Source organism: Aethalodelphis obliquidens, unplaced genomic scaffold, assembly GCF_003676395.1.
Source record: "Aethalodelphis obliquidens isolate GAN/ISIS:26980383/991018 unplaced genomic scaffold, ASM367639v1 scaffold97, whole genome shotgun sequence".
Taxonomy (NCBI): domain Eukaryota; kingdom Metazoa; phylum Chordata; class Mammalia; order Artiodactyla; family Delphinidae; genus Aethalodelphis; species Aethalodelphis obliquidens.
In genome coordinates this window covers 2,594,980-2,615,938 of record NW_020838041.1, presented here as the reverse complement: position 1 = coordinate 2,615,938, position 20,959 = coordinate 2,594,980, and the positions used below count along the sequence as shown (strand labels likewise).

Here is a 20,959-nt window from a genome sequence, read left to right as displayed (position 1 = left end):
ATTTGCAGATCAGCCCACTTGCTAAAATTTATTTGTAACCCCTGATCACTACTCACGGGGCCTTTATGGTCACTCACGTGCAGGGGGGTGAAAGGTGTCACCTGCGGCACATGTGCCCAGCTGGCGTTAAGCAAGACGACGTCTGCCTCCAGGTTTCCGTCTCGTACTGTAAACAAGTATCTGGTGCCGCGGTTTTTGCATATCTGTGATTTTGTCGGTGATTCCGGTGTTTAAAATGGCCCCCAAGCTGATGCTGCAGGTGTCCTGAGCTCAGGGAAGCTGGGACGTGATTTTTGGAGAAAACACGTTAGACGGGCTTCGTTCGGGTGTAAGATCTAGGGCTGTTGGCCACGAACTCAATGTTAATGAGTCTTCGGTACATATTAGATAAAGTGTCTTTAAACAGAAATATACATAAAACAAGGTCATGTGTTGACAGGTTGGTGAAAACGCTGTGACCAGAGGCCCCCAGGAGCCCAGCCCTGTGTGTCCCAGGCGCCATGGCTCAGGGTTTGTCAGGTGAGAGTTCGGTGATGCTGGAACGACAGGGATCAGTGGCAGGTCCCGCAGGTCCCTGAAGCCCTGAGGCTTGGCTGTGTCCGGTTGGCCAGTAGCTTGGCAGTCATTACTGGTCCATGACGCCGGAGTCCACAGGTCCTTCTCCTGACCTCTGAGCCTCCTGTGGGGTCAGCTGCCTAGACGTGGGACCACCCGCCCCCCACTGCCAAGGGCACACATGGGACCCCACTGCCGGCTTCGCTCAGGCCTGGAGCTTCCAGGCAATGCTTACTCCACCTGGTTTCAACACGAGGCCCTCAGAGCTCTCGATGCCCACAGAGGCTCTCCTCGGACGTTATCTAATTTCATTCTTGCGACAACCCGTGATGGCAGCCTTTTTAAAAAAAATTATTTATTTTTATTTTTGGCCGCGTCGGGTCTTCATTGCTGTGTGCGGGCTTTCTCTAGTTGCGGCGAGCGGGGGCTACTCTTCGTTGCGGTGCACGGGCTTCTTGTTGCGGTGGCTTCTATTATGGTGGAGCACGGGCTCTAGGCACGTGGGCTCAGTAGTTGTGGCACGTGGGCTCAGTAGTTGTGGCTCGCAGGCTCTAGAGCGCAGGCTCAGTAGCTGTGGCACACGGGCTTAGTTGCTGCGCGGCATGTGGGATCTTCCCGGACCGGGGCTCGAACCCGTGTCCCCTGGATCGGCAGGTGGATTCTTAACCACTGCGCCACCAGGGAAGTCCCCATGATGGCAGCTTTGCAGTCCCGCTTTACAGACGAGCCTGAATTTCAGGGAGCCTAAGTGGCCCGTCCAGGGTCACCTGGTCGGTGGGTCAGTTCTGCAGAGTCAGGAAGTTCCCTCCTCCAGGCTCCCCTGTTAAGACTTCAATGCTCTGGGCATGGTCAGGGCCACACCTGCTCACGGACACTTTAGTGACAATGAAGGCATTGAGGTCCCCAGGAAACTGGCAGAGAGCCACGAGATCAACGTCTGAGCACCCCTCCCTATGCCTCTGCCTCTGCCCCGGGCAGGGGGCTTACAGCCTACCCAGGTCACCCCACGACTCTGCCTACCCTTTGCCTGCAGTCCTGGTGGGCTGAGTCTGCAGCCCCACGGTCACCACGGCTACCTTCCTACACGTGATGTGTAACCCCCATCCCCCCTCCCACCCACCCCTCCCTCCCACGCCTTCTCAGTGAGTTTAGTTTTTATCTGGTTAAATTAAAAGTCTTTACATAATGTGACCATGTAAATACTTTTCACAGCAGAGCCAGCATAGTGTATTATGATTAATATCCCCTTTTTCCAGCACCACGATTTTCTCTGAAGCTGAGTTCTGCCTTGTTTGCATTTGCTGGGTCGTCTGTGTGTTCACGACTAACGAGCTTCCGTTTTTCTGGTGGCAGAGAGAACTCAGTTCATGGGAACCCACAGGGGATCTGGGACAGTTTCCTGCTCCCCTCCCCCTCTTTCCTTTTCTTCCATGACTCCCCCGCCCCGCCCCTGCTCTAACCTGTGCTGGTCATGCTGGTCCTTGGCCACAGCTGCTGGTCACTGGGTACTTCCTCCCCACCGACCTGGGACTTCCCTTTGCCTCTGCCCTAGTGACTCCCTGTTGCCGGCACCAAGCCCTCCCCTTCTGTGGGTTGTCCCTTCATTTTGGTGAAACCCAGCCTCCAGCAGCTTCTTGAGAAAACAGACAGGAGGACTCTGAAGCTTCGCATATGTAAAAACATCTTTCCTCCGCCCTCCAGGTCGGTTGATGGGTTGGCTGGGCACCTGAGGCATTCTGGTTGGAAATCTCCCGTAGGGTTTTGGAGGCATTTCCTATTGCATCCTGGTTTCTGGTACTGCTACCGAGAGGCCTGTAGCTGCCCGAGTTTTCAGGCTTCTGTGTATGACCACTTTTCTCTCCGGAAGCTGGTCTGGTCCTCGGGTTTTTGGCCCTCCTGGAGCTGGGCTCATCGCTTCAGTTCTGAGAGGTGTGGGCTCAGCGTCTCCGGTGACTGACTCCTAGGCTGTCTGACCCTCCATGGCTCCAAGTAGTAAAATACTGGGCCCCCTGGATGGCGCTTTCATTTTCTTATCCTTCCTGATGAATTTCTTTTTGTACTTTCCGGAAGATTTCTTCCACTTTCCCATCCAGCCCGTCTACTGAATGCTTTATGGTTGCTATCGTGTTGCTAACTTCCGAGGGTTCCTTTCCTTTTTTCTGCAGCATTCTCTCCCATTTCATGGGCACGGTGTCTCCTCCATCTGGTTTTGAAGTTTTGTTCCGTTCCTTGCATTTTGTGCTTTCCCCAGATTAGTTTTGAATGTTTTAGTTCCCTTCAAGTCAGCCGTTTTCCTCAAATATCTGGCGGTCCCTCAATGTTCATGTATACAAAGGAATCGGAAGCACTGAAAGGCCGTTGGAAGCTCTGTGTGCGGGTGCGGCTGGGGTCCTGCGGTCTAACTCCAGGGGTCCCGCGGCCTCACTGCAGGCCTGTCAGACGTCAGTGCTTTCCTCGGGATGGTTGCTTTTCCTGGATCCGAATCTCCACCCTCTTGCCAGGGCGTCTGAGGCTGGCTGCCAGCGTTTCCGGAGCAGAAGTGGGAGGGGTGGCTATTAGCCCTCCGTCTGTGAACTTTGCTCTGTCCTCTTGTTTTCAGTGTGATGCCCGTATCCTGAGCTATGCCTGCGCCTGTGTCATTGACTGTGCCGACACCCGCTGTCTTCCCTGCCTTCAAGGGTATCCTGCTGATCTCGTTCTACCCACATCTCTTTATCTCCTCTGAATTCCTTCTCCTGCCTGCCTTTGCATGTCCGCCCCCTCGGGGTGTCATCCTCCCCCTGTCTCCCCCCTCCCCCTCTTCTCCTGTCCCCACACCCTGCCCGTATTCTCCAGGCCTTCGCAGGATGCACTGGTGATTCCCAGTCTGCCTGTCCAGGTACCATGTCCCCCTGGAGCTCTGCACTGGGATATCCACCCTCCCCCGACCCCTGCAGCTACCGGCCAGGCTGCTGGTCCATCCCCTGAGCATCTTGGGTGCCGTCTGTCCAGTGTGGACCTCGTCAGCTTCCTCCCAAACCAGCTCTTCCTCTGTGATGTACTTCTGCTTCCAGTTTAAGGCACCATCCTGTCGACTGAGCCGATTGGTCTAGATTCTTTCCTTCACCCCCCACGGCCTCTGCCCCTCACCTCCCAGCACACAGCCTCAACAGCTAGAGCTGAAGACCATCCTCCTGACGGCCTCTTGGATCTGTTTTGCTCATAAAGAAATGTTGTCTGCTATTCCGGTAACAGCAGCCTCTGCAGCCGGGCCCCCATGCTGCGCCCTGAGGGGACTCAGGATGGAGCAAAACAGGATACTGGCCCTAGCGAGCTGAGATGCCTATCTCAGGAATAATTTCAGTGAGCCCAGACTCTGGCATCTTCCCATCCATAGAAAGGTCCCCAAATATAACGTAACTCATAACTTTTAGGTCGTGTGGTTTTCCCCCGTCGAAGTCTCGTCTGTTTCACGGCACTGCTGCTGCTTTAATTCAGGTCCTCCTCGGCAGCCGCCCTTATTATTATTATTGTACTGTGGTATTTTATATGACTTATAGTTAAATTTTTCTATATTTGTTTATTATCATTATTATTGTAATTGCCTCTGAACTGGTCGCTTGGTCTCCGATTCTTCCACCCTCGGATCCAGCTTTTATTCTGCAGTCTGCATGAACTTCCTAAAATTCACATCTTCCTGTGTCACCTGGAAGTTCTGCAGCGCTTTAACAGACCTCTAGTGAATGCACGGAGTCCAGGCTCCTTGGCACCTGGGGCGCAGACCAGATCTGGGGACCTGTCATCACCCCACAGCCACTCCCACATCACCTCCTGCTTGTCCCAGCTTAGTCCTTTACGCTCTAGCGAGAGCAAGCTGCCTATATCCCCCCTCCCACCCCCATGCATTTTCCTGCCACCGTGTCTGCTCAGACCACCCTGGGTCTGTAATGCCCTTTCTCCTTGGTTGCCTGACAAACTCCGATGTTTCCTAAAAACCCTGGTCTCCTCTCAGAGAATGCATCACACCTCATCAGTACTACAGTGAAGCACATATGGTACTGAGTGTTATTACAATTGTTTGGGGAGCTTTTTATATATTTGTGTGGACAAAAAAGCAGGAGGTGAAGGCTCCCGTCTGTCTAGATTTTAGTCTGAATCATGAAGAATTCACATTTATGGAGGTTGGGGAGAGGATAATAGGTGAGGTTTAGCAAGTGTGCGCTTCACCCCGGGCGGGACCCCCTGAATTGTTGTGAGGCGATTGTCCACGGGGGAAGGTGTTGGTGAGAATGAATAGCATTTTGTCACAGGCTCTGAAATACCGTGGTTCCCTGGCCTCCATGCTGCTCTGGAACCTTAATATCCTCAGCGTAAAAGCAGCAGGAAGTTTCTTCATACCTTTGCGTCTTAGGCATCAGAAAACGCCCACTCCCTGCAGACCCCGCTCAGCAGCGCCCTCTAGTGCCGGCCCTTCCCCTGCAGCCCTTTCTCAGCATCACCCGGTCACCCCAGAGAGGAGCCGGGCGCAGGAGTCCCCTCTCTGGAAGGATTGTGAGTCCTTGGGGACAGCTGTGTACACACGACTGGATCGGACCCCGTCCCCCCGTGTGTCCTTGACTGGGTTTCGGAGGGTCTTGGAGCCCCCAGCCTTGGTGTGCCTGTGAACGTGGATGACTTCCGAATGACGTGTGTGAATGTTACGGATTGCAAAACTTTCCAAAGGAAGTTCTAAGTCCCCCCAAAATAAAGAACCCCTTAACCACTTAGATCCTCAGGGGGACTTTTAGACGCAGGTACCCTCACGTTAAGGAAGGTAAACCACTGTCAAAGCAGCTACATGGGGGTCACAGTAACTGCACTGCAAACGTGTCTACCATAAGCTGTGTTTGTTGGTCTCCGGTTTTAGCGCTGGGCTTAGCCCAGCTCACCTGTGTGGACACGTGTGGACAGCAGGGAAGGCTGAGCGGGTGATGGATTCGGACCCGACTGGGGAGGCCTGACTGTGTATCAGCGGGGTGGGTGGGTGGGTGGGTGGGGAGGGATGAAGTGTAGAGGAGGAACACAAACGACCGTGTGTACGTGGTCGCTGGGTCACAAGTCACACACACACACACACACACACACACACACACACACACACACACACACACACACACTCACGCGTCCCGTTGCGCCCTCTGGTGGCGATGATGAGAACTAGAATTTAGGCAGTTTTCTCGCCCAGAAGGACTGAAGAGAAAATCCCAGTTTCATGCTGTTCCTTATCAAAGTCTCCCTAACTTTAAGGCACATTTTGTGAAACCACAAAGCCACAAAATCCCCAGGTTAGCCATGGCCAATCCACACACAATAACTTGGATGTTAAGAATTTCTTAATTATTCCTGTTTTTGGCTGCCACTAGACAGGAGCAAAAATCATACTTCACTTTTTGTTGATCATTTTTCTATTTTTAAGCTTTATTTGATAGACAAAATAAATTAATCAGGATAATAACAATAATAATCTGCTAAAAACAGAACAGTGGTTCTCACACTTTTGGAGCTCAAGACCCCTTTACTTTACTGAGGGCTCTAAAAATCTTTTGTTTGTCGGTCATGATTACCAATATTTACCATATTAGAAACGGAAAAAAATTTCAATATTGATTGAATTATTTAATAATTATAATAATAAGCCCATCTTACGTCTTATTATGTAAGCCCAAATAGGTTTACATAATAAGCCTGTGTAACATAAAATATTTTTAATAATATTATAAATAACAAATGTATAAATACAAATAAAATACATTATCATTAGTTACTATAAATAATAGTTTTAATAATAAAATTACAAAGCAAAAATATCTAATAAGGGACTTCCCTGGTGGTCCACCTTACGACGGCAGGGGACAAGGGAACTAAGATCCCACATGCCACGGGGCAACTAAGCCCGTGTGCCGCAACTACTGAGCTCGCGCCTCAACTAGAGCCCGCGTGCCGCCAACTACAGAGCCCACACGCTCTGGAGCCCGCGCGCCACAACTAAAGAGAAGCCCGCACGGTGCAATGAAAGATCCCGAATGCTGCAACTAAGACCCTACGCAGCCAAAAATAAATAAAATAAAGAAATAATAAATAAATCTTAAAAAATATATATCTAATAAAAAGAGTGGCACTGTTTTACACTTTTACAAATCCCTTTAACGTCTGGCTCAATAGAAGACAGCTAGGTTCTCATATCTGCTTCTGAAGCCAATCTGTTGCAATATGTTTTGTTTGAAGTTCACAAAAAGTATTCAGACTTCCACAGATACGTAGTTGGAAAAGAGAGAGGTAGAATATTTTAATCATCTTTTCAGAGAATTGTGAATACTCTTCTTGGGTTACTGCATCAAAACTCAACAGGCGGGAGTTTCTTGAAGGTTAGTTCCAATGTGGAGTCTGAAACCATATCAATGAAGTCTTCATTCTTCAACGAAGTTGCACGAAAACCCACGTTTATCCTGCACTTTGAACGGATCTCTGACCGGGGTGATGCTGTAACACTACTCATTGGTCATTTGGAAGACATGCAGATCTTCCCAATGTGAACACAGTTCACACATTACACAGTGAGTCTGTAAACTTGCATTCTTTGACATCACTGCCAATCTTATCAGAGAAGTCTACGTGTTTGGGAAACTGTCGCGCTCACAACGGCAGATACAGATTTTCCCAGATTTGCATTTGCTCCTGAAAGCTTGAATTTTTTAATGGGCAGCTGTCTCCCTCGAGGTGACAGGCCCACTGTATTCCCTTCTGAGAAACAGTCTACCAACATTGAAGTCCGACTAACTATAGTTTTCAATCAAGTGAAAATGACACGTGAAAGTGGCGGCTTCCGCGTCCTCACACCTGCACGCAGGCAGAGGACCAGCTCCCTGTGTACCAGCTGGATGCAACAGAGCTCCCTTAGCACTTTCTTCTGCCTCGTCAAGGGCACTGTCACGTGAAACTGGCTTTTCCCCAGTGAGCGCGTCGTGGGCAAACAGTCTGCTGCCGCGACCTGGATTCCTGCTGTGGCATCAGCAGGTTTACCTATGCCTGCCTTTGCTCCACCTGTTCAAAAGTCCATGATGGGGAAGAGATCTGCCGGCAGGATCAGGTTCCCCTCTGCCCTGCTGGTTTCCTCAGCCTCCATCGGGGTGCAGGTCTGTGTCTGCAGCATCGTGTCCCCTGCTGGACCGGCCAGGAGCAAGGCGAGGGCAGGACTCTGGGCTGTGGACCCTCCTACACACAACCCCTCTGACAAGGAGAGGAAACGTGGGTGGGGGCCGTGAGTGGACCTTTGGCTGGGTGTCTGCACTGGCGGGGGGAGGGACACACACAGAAGGGGCCTCCGCTTTCCCAAGGCCGCTCCCACCCCTCTGCCCCAGTGTGGAAAGTGCGGGGCCCCCGAAGCCGGCCCCAGAAGGAGGTGCGGGGCTCTGGAGAGGTCATCTCGCTCTGGCTGGGTTTTGAGGGAACTTCCTTAGAACCTCTGACCTTGAGAAGGCCCCTCTCTAGCCAGCTCCGCCCCAAGGTGCCTGCAAAATCCTCCTGGGGTGAGCGTGGTGGACAGAGAGAGTGCACGGCCCTCTGCTGCGTTGGCGCCCGTGTCCCCCCCGGCACTCCTGGCCCCGGCCTGGACGCGAGGTGGAGGGGGGTGGGCATAGCCCACGGTGACCTCTGAGGGCTCAGTTTCACATCCACAAAGGCCCAGCTGCCCAGCTGCTGTCTCTATGTCTGTCTGAGCTCATTGTTGGAGCGGAAAACGGTTCATCACCTGTGTCAATGTCAGCGAGCGTTTGCGGCTGCCCCTCCCTGGGGGAGGGGGCAGCTGGGGCCTGGACACTCCAAGTGCCAAGAGCTTGAACGAGAAGCTTCCCAGCCGACCCTTCCCCCGGGCCCCTGGCCATGGGCACCCCGACCATATTCCAGGACCCCAGGAAAAAGCAGGATCCCTCCTGAGCCCTGAGAGGTGAGTTCCTGCACTGTCTTTCGTCAGAAGCTCCTCTCCGTGTTCCCGTCGGTCCTTTCCTTTGCTCCATGAGCACTGATTAAGCACCTACTGTGTGTCAGGCACTGTGCCGGGCGCTGAGCATACAAACAGGAGTACGACGTGGGGCTGACACTCAGGTTTCTCCAGATGATGAAACAGATGACGTCAACGGGCTAAGTGCAGGGAAAGACGGATGCACCGGGGCCTGGAGGAGGGCTCCTAGTCCAGTCAGGGTGGTCAGGGCAGGCTTCCTGGAAGAGGCAATGCTCCACTGATACTTAGAGGCGGGTGGGGTGAGAGAAGGGCCTTCTGAGAAGCATCTGTGGCTCCAGGAGCTGCGAGAAGAGGGTGTGTGGAGGCGGGGAGGCTGAGAGGAGGCCACAAAGGGCGGGCGAGCCCCCTGCGGGGTTTCCGTTTCATCCTGAGGCCACGGCTGGAGGAACTGGGGACGGGACCGTGTCCTCATTTTAGGAGGGTGGTTCAGGTGGCCGCAGGATCCTGGAGAGGCTGCAACGAAGTTGGCAAAGTGGGGTGGCTGAGCAGAGACGGCAGAGGGCAGATAGGGGACTCCAGGCAGGGAGCAGGGCAGAGCTCGGAGCTCCGCTGACCGTGGGGCGGGGGCGGGGGATGGCCCTCAGGTTCCTGGTCTGGCGCCTGGGCGTGGCTATGCCATTTTCTGTGCCGTGGTGACCAGAGGAGGAGCAGGGGCCGAGGGGACGTGTGGAATGGCCGCTGGGCACACGGGCCTCACCTCGGGGCCCCCGGGCAGGGGACACAGATTTAGTGCCAGGGAGGCTGGAACTCGGTCCCCACTGACTCACCCTCCCCTCTTAGCTCTGGGACTAAGTTCGTCCCTCTGACGAAGATGAAAATCATTTCTGGGAAGAAGGACCAGAGTGAAAGCGGTGAGGGGGGTGTCAGGGCACCCAACAGCACCCTCTAGGCCCGGCATCAGTGGGGCAGGGCCCCAGGCTTGCTACGGAACCCCAGGCCTGGGTCAGTGCCTGGGGTGCAGGGGGCCTCCCGCAGGTATGATGAAGGAATCAACGAGTGAACGATGGTGGGGAGTGTGGGCGCCCCCAGAGCTCAGGCTTTGGAGAGTCGGGGGCAAAGGCAGGCGATGGGTCAGGGCAGTTCTCGGCTGGGCTGTCTGTGCCCGGCTCATGGGCTCTGTGGCGGGCGGCAGGCGGGCAGCACAGGCTGAAGTCCAGACCTCCAGCCCCGGGGTTGAGTCTGCCGGGGGGTGAGGTTGGGGTTGCCGACCTGGTTTACCTACAGGGGTTCTTCAGGTGTGGCCCCCAGACCTGCAGCTCTAGTAATATCACCGAGACCTTGTTAGAAATGCAAACTTCCAGGCTCCACCCCGGATCTGATGAATCAGGAGCTCTGGGCCAGGGACCCCACATCGGCATTGACCAAGCCCTGCAGGAGTTCTGATGCCCTCAATCCACGGGGCCAGTGGAGGCGTGGGCTGCTGTACACCACGCTGTGTCCTGAGGGGACAGATATAGGTTAGGAGCCCCATCCCTGGGGAGGGGCGGGATGGAGGGGGTTGGGTATGGGGAGGTGACATGGGGGGTGCGGGCTTTGGAGGAGAGAGTGAGGAATGCTGACGTCCAGCTGAGCAGGGACTCACCCCCTATCTCCCGGCCCCGTCACCGGCCCCCCAGGCCTCCCAGGAGGGGAGGGAAGGGCCCCTTCTCAGGCGTCTCAGCACTGAAAACTGTCTAAAACAAACCTCCTACGATTTGGTGGGAAGAGAACCAGTGGGTAATTCGGAACATCACTTGTGGTTTTCGTGCGGGAATGAATTATACGGGGCTTGGGAGCCCAGGGCTGGTCCGCTGCGGCCAGCACGCTGGCTGGGACAACACATTAAGGCGGTGACGGTGGCTCCTGTCTATCGCCAGACGTCGCAGGGCGGGGCTGGCGAGGGAGCACAGAGGCCTGGGTGCTGGTCTCAGCTCTGCTTCCGCTTTGCTCTGGGGCCTTAAGGGAGTTGCTCAACCATCCTGGGCCCCGTCTCGTCATCGCAGCCCCTGCCTCAGGCCGTTCCTGGGGGGCTGCCATGAGAACATCCCGGCTGACGTTTGTTAAGCGTCTGCGAGGCCCTCTGTACAGACGGCCTCATTAAGCCTTGCAGGGACCCCCGAGGTGGGCGCTTTACCCCCATTTCCCAGGTGAGGAAACGAGGTGCAGACGCTACCCTGATGGGCGTCCACATGAGTGGCAGAGCCGTCTGCCTCTGCGCTGCGCGTCCACTCACTGCGTCTCCAGTGCCTTGGGGGGAGCCTGGTCTGCGGCAGAAAATTGAGGGGCGACTCCTTTTCGGTTCTCCGTTCCTTCTGCCTCACCTCCTCTGAGCTGGCCCTGGGCCGGCGGGTGGGCTCAAGACAGGGGTGGGGGTGGGTGGAGGAGCCAGGAGGGGCTTGCGGGCTGTCCCTGAGGGGCCCCTGGCAGCAGGGAGGCGGGTGGGCCAGGCCTCGGCCCCTGCTAAGCTGGGCTCCTCTGCCTTGCAGACCACAGCCCCTCAGCTGACGGGTGTCGGCCATTGAGGGGGGGACCATGGCCCCCACCCACGGCCCCACCGAGCTTTGCTCCCCTGGTCCCTTCCTCATCTTGTGGCCTCCCACCATGGGGGACAAGAGCGACACTGGAAGCCCGCGGACCGAGGCTGCACCCCCTGTGGGTCACCTCCCTCCCCCCGCCCTCCTGAGGGGCCCCTCCCCCTGGTCCTCAGCCCTTTGGTCTGACAGTTGGGCCGCCAAGTCACAGATCTGAGAGGACCCCGGTCACACAGGCCCGGCTTCTGGTCGTGGCTGCCGCGGACTCCCCCTGGACTTTAAAAAGAGGCCCAGGGGAGGCTGCCAACCTCACCCCGAGGATGCCAGGCCCAGCCCAGTCACCGTACATGGTGAACCCCGTTTATGGATGAGGAAGCAGGGGTTCGGAGGACCCCGTGCAGCTGGGTTTTAGGGTGCGGTGTGGACGGCCTGCAGCTGCGGGTGGGGTGAATGTTGGGGGGGAGCTGAGGCCAGCCGCCTACCCCGGGCCCAAGCAGGGGTTGATGAGGCTGGAGTAGGCACAGGATAAGCTCTGTTTCAGCATCTCACACAGAACAGCACAAAATGGATTTCTAGAGGGCAAGGGGCCGCCTCGGGGGACCAACAGAGGGACGAGGTTCTAGGGGTCAGGACTGGGGCTGCGGTGCAGATGCGTGGATTTCTCACCTTACGGAACAACCGGGCAGGCCTGAGAGGGGCCGAAACGCTGGGTACTGGGCGCAGGGTGGGGGGTGGGGGGGCGGCGGGGTGTTGCATCCACAGGGAGGGGTCTGTGGGCCGTGGAGTCAGTCAGGTTACAGTGTCAGGGTTAGAGGAGGTGGTGCTTGGGTCAGAATTGGGCTAGAGTTCAGGTCCGGAAGTGACCGGCTTGGGGGCAGTGTGACAGGAGCCTGGGGCTGGGGGTTGGAAGGCCTGGCCCCCGCCATGCAGCCTCTTTTCTCTGGGCCGCTGTCCGTCTCGGGCACAGTGACCGGGCTAGACGGTCTTCCATCCTACGATCCTCTCGGAGGTACCAGAGCTGGCCAGGGGAGGCCAGGCCCTGCGGGGGAGCTGGATTCTGGCTGGGAACGTGGGAAGTCACTGGGCCTGGGTAGGCTCTGCTGTCCGAGCTCCCTGAGCCCACCTGAACCGTGACCACGGGCCCTGCCCAGCATCCCAGAGGGTATTCATTTCCTATTTCCAAAGCCACACAAATTTAGTGTCTCACATTTCTGGAGGTCAGCAGCCCGAAGTCATTCTCACTGGGTGAAAGATAAGGCGTCGCCGGGCTGCTCCCTCTGGAGGCTCCGAGTGAGAATCTGTTTCCTGCCCGCCTGGGCTGCGGCCCCTTCCCGCTCACACCGGCATCCTCCCTTCTCTGGCCTCGGCCTCTTCTGTCGTCCCCTACCGCTCACCCTGACGCTCATGCTTCGTCTCCTAAGGACCCGTGTGGCTAAGTGGGGCCCCCGTGGACGATCCAGGAGAATCTCCCCGACTCAAGCTCCTTATTTAAGCAGATTTGCCAAGTCCCTCTTGCCTAGAAGGTGACATAGTCCCGTTTTCATTAGGACATGACATTATGGTTTTTTGGGGGGCGGGTGGCGCATTGTTCAGCCGGCCACGGGGAATTCTGCCTGAGCCTCTCCAGGCCACGGATCCTGATTCTGGCTCTGTGTCTGGGGAGGCGCGTCTGTACCAGACTCGGCCTCCTAGCCCCGGGGACAGCTCCTGTCCGCAGGCAGGATGGGAGGGGATTGACCTGGCCCCTGGGCAGATGAGCTCTGAGGTGGGGGGACCTTTTGAGGACAATTTTAAGCAAGCGCAGGGGACAGGCTGCAGAGGCACTGGGACACACAGCGGGGTCTTGGGGCTGCTACTTCCAGCGGGGCGCCTCACAGCTGGGTGTGGGCAGCCTGCAGTCGGAGATCGCGGGCCTGCAGGTGGGCTCCGGGGCCTCTGCGTCCACGCCACACAGAGGAGCAGGTGCCAGGGCAACAGGGCCTAACAGCCCCATGTTTGAAGGCCATCTCTGGGCAGAGAGCAGGAGAGGCCCGGGAGAGGTGGGTGGGCGTGAGGGCACGGGCTTCCTTCCCTCCGTGGCTGAGCGGGGCTGCAGGCCCGTGTGGGTCTGAGGGTGGAGACAGGTGGGGTGAGGGAGGTGTGGGCGGAGTCAGGACATGGGGGCCTGGGACAGGGGTCCCCATGCAGCCTGAGGATGAATCGAGCCCCGCCGAGGCCGCGGTTCCTGGTGGTCCCTGCAGAGGGGAGTGTCCGCTGGGAGGGTCCCAGTCACCATGTCTTTCTGAGATCATCTGCTCGCCTACTTTTTAGGTCCTTTTGCCCCTATTTCACTCTTCTATTTGCCAATCTGTTCTCTTTGTTTTTCCTTTTCAGAAAGCGGGATACTCCACGCAGACGATTCATTTTGGTTTTGCACATATTAAGGTTTTGTAGGAAAGTTATTGCAAACGTTATAAACCTAATAAGCCAATGCAATCAACTCCCACAGACTCATCCCCAGCCCCCAGATTCCTTCTCCGATCCCCAGCTGCTCCTCCGGTTTCCATCCCAGCCCCTCCGCCTGGGATCCTGTACCGCCCCCCAGCACCCCCCGCCCCCCATAGAACCTCCCAGACCCCGTTCTCCCTCCCTGGCAGCCTTCTTGCATGGAGGCTTCCCAAAGGTGACCTGACCAACGCCAAATCACAGCAACTTCTGCTGGCCCAGAGGCAGGCGCCTCTACCCCTCCCTGGCACTTGGGTATGTCCCCTGAGGACAGCCCTGTCCATGAGCTCTGTTCCCACCCGACTGACACTTGGCTAGAGCTCCCCAGCCTCCTGCTGCTGACAAGGCCTTTCCTGGCCTCCGAGAGGGGTCAGCGTCCTGCTTGTCCTGCCCCAGCCTGGGCTCGCGGCCCATGAGATGACCAACAATAATAGCGGCTGGATTAACATAGCAGGCATTGTCTTCCTCTGACCATAGGGTGGGTATTAGGTGTTCATCCCTCATCCTAAAAATAGCCAGTGAACAGGTGCGGCCCCTGCACACCAGCCCCCCGGATGCTGTTGGCATGTGGCCGGTGACAGAGGGTGGGTCAGGGGACAGAGGGAGTTAGTTTCACCAAGTTCCAGGCACGGGGTGCGGGGCGCCGTTTGGAACCGGGGAAACCCACCAGGAGAGGGTGCAGAGCATCTGCGGACCCTCAGACGCCACGAGCTGGAAGGTCAGCTCAGCCCCAGGACCCTCACTGGACCCCCTCAGCACTGTTTACATCACCCCCAGGTCCAGGCGTCTCCCTGGCGCACGTGTACCAGAGCCTCAGAAGATGCCCGAATGTCAAGCCTTTTGCCCTCTTGGAGCCTGGGCTGTGGGGCCTGGTTCCCGCATTCCCTTGCGAGAGATGCAGGGCCAGCGAGCCGGCCCCCCTTCCCCCGGGCCTCCCGCTGCCCTGGCGCCATCCCTGCTGGGAGCCCCATCCAGTCTGCTATCCATTCCCCCTTTCCGGGGCTGCCATCTCCTAGGTGGTGGCCGCTGTGAGCAGAGGCGCCGTGTCCTCCTGAGCCGGGCACACGTGTGTGTTCAAGCCCGCCGGCTGCTGTGCACGCTGCCATGTCCCCTTCGTGAGGTGTGTGTGTGTGGTGGGCGGGGGGGGGGGGGGGGGGGGGGGGGGGGGGGCTGCGTCTGTTCTATTTTTACCCGCCAGTTGCTGTGGGCCGTAGTTTTCATAGCTTCCCCTCCACTTGCCCCCTACAGTCTGCAGTCAACCGCAAGGGGAGACCATCTCACCCACGGAGACCCAGGAAGGTGAGTGTCCACCGCCCGGGCAGTGGAGCTGGGGCTCCGGACTCAGGAGCAAGTGAGGCCTCGGATGGTGAAGAAGATGGTCTTGCCTGTGCCACTGGGTTTGTTGGTGGACGGTCCTAAGACAGTCCCACAGCATTCAGTCCCGTAGGGCGGCCTCTGCCCTGCAAGACTGTGGCTGGAGGTGAGCCCCCTGCCCGTTCGGAGCCGTGAACAGGATTTTCCAGGCTGCCCAGGGAGCCCCCGGCAGAGCCTCGAGGATCGTTTTCACACCGCAGCCCAGCCGTCCCAGGAGGGAGAGGGGCGCGTTGGGGACCAGAGGGGGCAGAGGGGCTGCATTTGGAAGTTGAGGGGGAGCTTGGTGAGCAGTGCAGGGGGCGACGCCCGGGTCAGAGGAGAAGGAGGGCGCGGGGGCAGGACTCGGGGGCTGGAAGGCTGCACCTACGCCCGCGCCACCGACCAAGGAAGCCGTCCTGCCTCTTTGTTCTTTGTCTTTGACAACTCGCTTGGCGCCCTTTGCTGTCTGCACAGTGGACAGAGCAGGTGCGGGCAGAGCGCCAGCCAGCCTCCTGGCTCTGGCGCAGAAGGGGGGCTCTTGGGGGAAGGCAGGGGGGACCGCACTGGGATGGGAGCTCGAGAGCCTGTGAGCACATCAGTGAGGACCCGAGGCGGGGGTGGGGCGGTGGAGGGGGAGGGTGTCGGGCGGGGTGGGCTCTCTAACGGGGGGCGGGGCCGGGAGACTGTCCCCAGCAGCGGTGGGCGGGCTTTCCTGTTCAGAGCTCAGGGCGCTGGGGGGTCCACAACTGCAGCCTTGGGAGCACAAGCCTTGTCAGCAGCCAGTCAGGGAGGAGCGGGATGCCCTTGAACTGAGGTCCAAGATGGGGGTGCGGGCGAGCAGGCGGAGGAACACAAGCCTGAGTAGCAATTTGTGGTCCCTTCCCTGCTCACACGCAGTCACGTACACACTCACGCTTACATCCCTGCTCACACGCAGTCACGTACACACTCACGCTTACATCCCTGCTCACACGCAGTCACGTACACACTCACGCTTACACACACAGGCCCACACACAGCCTCAGTCTCGGTCTCACAGCCTGGCTGGCCTGTCCCACCCATGGGGCCTGGGGGAGGGCAGCCCAGGGACCCCCACCTCCCACTGTGGGTCCCGTTATCTCCCTCTTGCTGCTGGGGGCCGGGAGCGCGGCTCTCCCACCCTCTGAGCTGCCCGCCTCATCCTGAGTTCTTATCTTGTCTCTGCTTGTCTTCCAGGGGACCTGTCGAGGGGTCCCGTCTGGTGGGTGTCAGCGCAAGGCTGGGACCGCTTGGCCTGGTGATTGTCAGCGGGCGGGCCGGGGGCGGGCCCGGAGCTCGGCAGGACGCCTGGCCTGGCCGGACAGGTAGCGGCTGTCTAGGGGGTGTGGACATGGCCGGAGGCCCCACCCCCAGCCCCGCCCCCGACCGAGGACGAGCACGTCCCTCCTCAGTGAGATCTGTGCCCCCGGGGACCGTGCTGCGGGGGCTGGGGGTGGGGAGGGCTCTTCCCCAGCTGCCCTTCCTCTCTGGACCTCCTCGGTGTCTTCAGAGGAGTGCGGCCCTAGAATAAACAGCTGGCGATAAAATCTAATTGCAGCCAAGCATCTCGGGAATGTGTGGACTGTTTCTACTCCCCTCTGTGCCCCAGGGTGACAGCTGAAGCTCTGGGTCACACTCCCTCCACCGGGCCTCGCCCTCCCCCCACCCCCGAGGCGGCGGCAGATGGGGCGTGGTTAAGGCTTTCGGATGGGAGATTCAGGCGGGGTGGCTGAGCCCCACCCAGGCTTCCCAGCAGGAGGGGAAAGGGTGGCGTCGAGGCAGAGGCGGAGGCGGCTCTGGAGGAGGTGACGGTGGCCACTTGGCACGTGTCCTTCAGGGTCAGCCTGCCCCTACCCACACCAGGCTCTGGACCAGATCCAAACCCCTGGCCCTGTGCTCAGCTCTCCCCTGGCTCCACCCCCTCCCTGATCCTTCACTTCATAACCCAGCTCGGGCTCCCAACCCCCGCCCGCACACCGGCTCCCACCCCAGCCGTGCCCCTCCCTCCCCGTGTCGTTGGCACAGTGCCCACCTCCTGCACTGGAATGCTGTCCAGCCCGGGCCAGAGGGTGGTCAGGCCTGGCTGTGGGGCATCCCCCTCTACGGCTCGAGGACCTCCTCCTCCGTCTGAGCCCCAGACTCTCGGACTAAAAGGGGTCCCAGGGTCACACAGGTCAGGGGGCTTCATACTGTGCTCCACGGGCGCAGGACCTCACGGAGGAGCATGGGGGTCCTGGGCTAACGCCCCTTCCACCAGGGCCAGCCGCTCTATTGATTGGACTTGCTTTGAACAAAGGGTTCAAGACCAAATATTAAATGGAAAACAAGTTCTCTAACCCCTGATTTTGCAGAGGGAAAAGCTGGCCCGGGGAGGGTTAGGGTGAAGACCAGAGTGGGACACGGGGTTTTGCCCTGACTCCTGGCCTGACCCCCCTCAGGGCCCCTCACGGACCGGTCCCAGCTCATCACCATCCCCGTGAATGGCGCCCCCTGGCGGTGTGCCGTGTGGTGGCTTCCTGTGGCCTGCACTCACTGTTCCAGACCCTGCCCTCTCAGACCTTCATGACCACCCACTGCCCACAGGACAGTCTGCCTCACCCTGTCATTCGGGGCCCCGTGAGCGAGCACCCACCCCCCAACTCCAAATGCATTTTCTGTGTATCCCACTCTGTTCCCCACAGGTGTCGGCAAATGTTTTCTGGAAAGGGCCAGCTAGGAAATAGTTTAGGCTTTGCAGGTTACATGAGGTTCTGTCGCATAGTCTTCTTTGCTTTACCGTCTTTTAAGCGAACAGTCCAGTCCTGGCCTGTGAGCTGTAGTCTGCAGATCCTGGTCCTACACACCTGCCCAGCAGAACCACTTTTGATTCTCATCTTGTTTCTTTGCCTTTGTAAGGTTTCTCTCCCCTGTGAATGAGTGAGTAAATGAATGGAGAGAAAAGAGTAAACGGACAAGTATTTACCCCATCCTGACCCACTGGAAGGCGATACGTCTGATTTCTCCTTTCTGCTATCGGACCTTCTTTCCCAGGCTGGGCGGCTGACACAGCCCCACGGCCCAGCCAGGTCGGGGTGAGGGCAGGAACTGTAACTCTCCCTCATCCATGGTTCCTTCTGCCCCAGGTGCCGCCCCACCGCCGCCATGCCGGAAGTGTAAGTAGTATTGCCTCCCCCCTCCCCGCCCCCCCAGCCCCGCCCCGGGGCCCACCTCCCCGCCCCCCTGACCCCGCCGCGGGGCCCAGGAAGGCATGCGCCGTTGCTGCAGATTTCAGACCATCTGTTCGGTCCCTGAAGCAGTTCCCCGGGAGACCAGATCCTAAAACAGGCACAGTCCTGAGAGCCGGGGTCCCCAGGGTCCACGTGTCCTCCCAGGCTTTGGGCAGAACTGGCTCTCAGTTTGTTGCTGGAAGACCCTCTTGGCCTGTGTCTCAGAGTTTGTTTGCACTGATCAAATGGATGGATCACAAGCCCCAGGCCATGATTTAACGTTACCCAGTAGATGAACAAGCTTTGGGGAGGTACCTACTCGCCCGGGAAGGAAGTTTTCACAGCCTGGGACCCCACCTTGAGGGTTCCATCCTCCCCAGTGTACAGTGGCTCGTGTCTCCCAAAAGGGCCCCCAGTAGCTCACAGGGCCTGAGGGTTTCTGTTCTATTCTGCGTGTGCTCGAACTGGCCCCCCTGCACGACATCTGTCTGCTTTCTTTCTGGTGTGCTGTCACCGCGCCCCTCCCCCAGCCTGTCCACACGGTCTGCTGTCGCACGGATGCTATGCACTGTTCACACTCACTCTGTCTTCTGCTCTCCCCCCCCGCCCCCCGCCCACCCTGGCCTTCCTGTGATGGATGTCTGCAGCGAGGTGAGTAAGACTGGGGGTGTCTCTGTCCTGGCGGACGTTAGACAGGTGGCGGTAGGGTGGGCATTTGAGGAGAGAGAGCTTGGGTCAAGGTCTGGGGAGGGGTGCTCAGCGGCTGCGCAAATTCCCTGGAGAATATAAACCTTGGGGGAAGATTCTGGACGTGGGGCTCCTCAAGGTCCAGGGAGGGGGCGCCCCAGTGCATCACGTCCCTGGAAGGTGGTCCTGGGGCTGGGACCAGACAGAGGCGGTGCGACTCTGCACCCATGCTGACCACCGAGCAGTTCTCCCTCACCGGGTCTGAGAGCGCGTCCAGCTCTGGGGGGCCGTCCTGTCCTTGTAGATCGACATTGGAAAGGTGGGAGGGAATCATCCGTGGGTTATTCCAGCCCCGCCCACCACCGGACACGGAGGGAGGAGCAACAGGATTCTTGCCCTCCCCTCGGGTCTTAGCCCTGCCTCCGATGCAGCCCAGGTCTGTTTAGACTGCTGAAGACACACACAGCCTGCGTCCCGCCTCGCCCGGGGTGGGGACTGCAGCTGGGCAGCTGTGGACTCAGGACTGGCAGGCTGGGAGTCAGCAGCACGGATGGAGGGGACACTCGGCAGAGATTCTGTTTTTCCATAGTCGTGTGAATCTCTAAGTTTCACTGAGGCTCATATGAAAGTGAGTCCCTGGTGACTGATGGGCAACGAGGTGGCCAAAATCTCCCCCGGTTGGTGGGGAGATGGTGAGACATCTCCGTGGGTGCATGACAGTGTAAACCGCGGCTGGTGAGGCACATAGCAACAGGCCATTCCCTCGCAACCACGCGGACCGGACACACAGCAAAACCCTTGGCTTTCGGAGAGGAAAAGACAGAGCACCCTGAATAGCTGGATTAGAAGCAGGTTCCAGGCACGAGAGCCCCTTCGTTTTCTCCCACAGGGACGGCTCAAAGCCGATTGCTTCTTCTTTACGCACAAGAATAGCAAACCCAAGCTGTGGCCGGGGCTCCGCAGAGTAGCTGCAGGTGGGGGATGGGGGGCGTTCACCAGTAGCTCGAGAACTGACCGCCTGTGTCCAGGAGGAGACAGGAGCCCTCGGAGTTAGGGATAGAGCAGACCCCTCTCGCTTCCCTGGGGGACGCTGCCACGGGGCCAAGACCTATTAGGACGTATCTAGTCAGCAAGAGATGTCAAGCATGTTTAATAAGAAGAGAAAATATTGTCTGCATAACTGAGAGCAATTTACATGGATTGTGTTGACATCAAGAAGAGTTTTGACGTCTAAAGAGATGGAGCGTCTTTACTGAGGGAACTCAGGGCTTACTCCTCTGGTGACACAACGTTGCCCCAGCGCGCCAGGCCGCGTGCCTCCGGCACGCTGTTCGAAGCCGGTGCTCACCCACCATCTCATTCTGTCTGTAGTCCCTCTGTGGACCGGGTAAGGTGGGTCTCAGCATCCTGACTCACAGATGAGGAAGGGGGTGCCCAGACCCTGTGACCCACGCAGTGTCTTGCAGGATTCAGCCCCTCGGTCAGGGAGCTGAGTCTCTGAATCTGAGGGGTGCAATCACAAGATGAGCTTTTAAAGGACCCTGAGGTGAGGATTCTGGGTTAGGATGGTGACAGGCTGGCGCTCATCCCGGCCTGGTCCAGATTTCTGGTTCTATGGTGACAGGCTGGCGCTCATCCCGGCCTGGTCCAGATTTCTGGTTCTATAGCCGCCACCTCACCCATATCTCCTCCTCTTTCTCCTCAGAGAAAACCCAAGATTACTGCCTCCCGCAAACTCCTGCTGAAGGTGAGCGGGGTCCTGGCTCTGGGGAGGTGTCCGGAGAGGTAGAGGGGTGCAGTGCACCTCTCGGGGGGAGGGTCATGGGAGGTCAAAGAGGAGGGAGACCAGAGTGGGGAGGAGGTGGGGGATGAGGAGAAGGGATGGAGGATGAGAGGGGATGGAGGAGGAGGGGATGGAGGACGAGAGGGGATGGAGGAGGAGGGGATGGAGGAGGAGGGGATGGAGGATGAAAGGGGATGGAGGAGGAGGGGATGGAGGAGGAGGGGGGAAGGAGGACGAGGGGATGGAGGATGAGAGGGGATGGAGGAGGGGATGGAGGAAGAGAGGGGATGGAGGAGGAGGGGAAGGAGGAGGAGGGGATGGAGGAGGA

At 58.1% G+C, this 20,959-nt stretch overlaps 1 protein-coding gene and 1 long non-coding RNA gene across 2 annotated transcripts in view; one reads left to right on the top strand and one right to left on the bottom strand.

Moving 5' to 3' along the window:
• Nucleotides 1-19,981: 19,981 nt before the first annotated feature.
• LOC113614441 (uncharacterized) overlaps nt 19,982-20,959 on the bottom strand; it is a 5,878-nt gene continuing 4,900 nt past the window's right edge. Inside the window, exon 4 of the long non-coding RNA XR_003430630.1 lies at nt 19,982-20,351. This is a non-coding gene — a long non-coding RNA (uncharacterized LOC113614441). The remainder of the gene's footprint in view (nt 20,352-20,959) is intronic.
• TNNI1 (troponin I1, slow skeletal type) overlaps nt 20,451-20,959 on the top strand; it is a 5,733-nt gene continuing 5,224 nt past the window's right edge. Inside the window, exon 1 of the mRNA XM_027095957.1 lies at nt 20,451-20,595. The gene's annotated coding sequence lies outside the window, so the exon portion shown is untranslated. The remainder of the gene's footprint in view (nt 20,596-20,959) is intronic.